This window comes from Morone saxatilis, unplaced genomic scaffold, assembly GCF_004916995.1.
Source record: "Morone saxatilis isolate NCDOM2014 unplaced genomic scaffold, NCSU_SB_2.0 Contig8, whole genome shotgun sequence".
Taxonomy (NCBI): Eukaryota; Metazoa; Chordata; class Actinopteri; family Moronidae; genus Morone; species Morone saxatilis.
This window is the reverse complement of record NW_023340257.1, coordinates 12,037,316-12,037,852: the sequence shown is the minus strand read 5'-3', so window position 1 is coordinate 12,037,852 and position 537 is coordinate 12,037,316. Positions and strand designations below refer to the sequence as shown.

The 537-nt window shown below is 30.9% G+C and overlaps 1 protein-coding gene across 1 annotated transcript in view; it reads right to left on the bottom strand.

The window, feature by feature from the left end:
• rab38a (RAB38a, member RAS oncogene family) overlaps window positions 1-537 on the bottom strand; it is a 9,266-nt gene that overhangs the window by 8,033 nt on the left and 696 nt on the right.

Sequence of the window (537 nt, the reverse complement as noted above, 5' to 3'; positions counted from 1 at the left end):
ATTTATCCCAAGGGAAATTCAAGTGAGGTACATTAACCCTGGATAACCCTGACAAAATGGTCTCATGCTTCATTCTCTGTCTGTAAAACTATCTGTACATATAGATCAATATCTCAATACACTCATAACTTGTTGCCTTCCCTGAAGTCTTTAATTTCCATTTGAACAGCTGAAACTCTGATGAATAATTAATTATTTGGAGTGCTGTCTCTAACCTACAATGACATTCATTAAGAATTGGAAAATTGATTTTTATAATAACTACCTCATTGTGATAGTGTGGAGCAGAATCAATCACGTCATGTTTGAAAGGGAAAAAAAAATTATTATAACCACAATTTCCTCCAGCACTGTAAGCTTGCCACTAACAACAATGCACTTATAAATGTGACCTTAAGCTGATTTGATTTAAAATGCCATTTCCAATAAACATAATGCATTTATTCAATTGTATTTTCCATTTTCAGCTTCATCTTAAACAAACAAAAAAAAAAAGCAGAAGAACAAATTTGTTAAGAATTTTAACTAATAAACTAA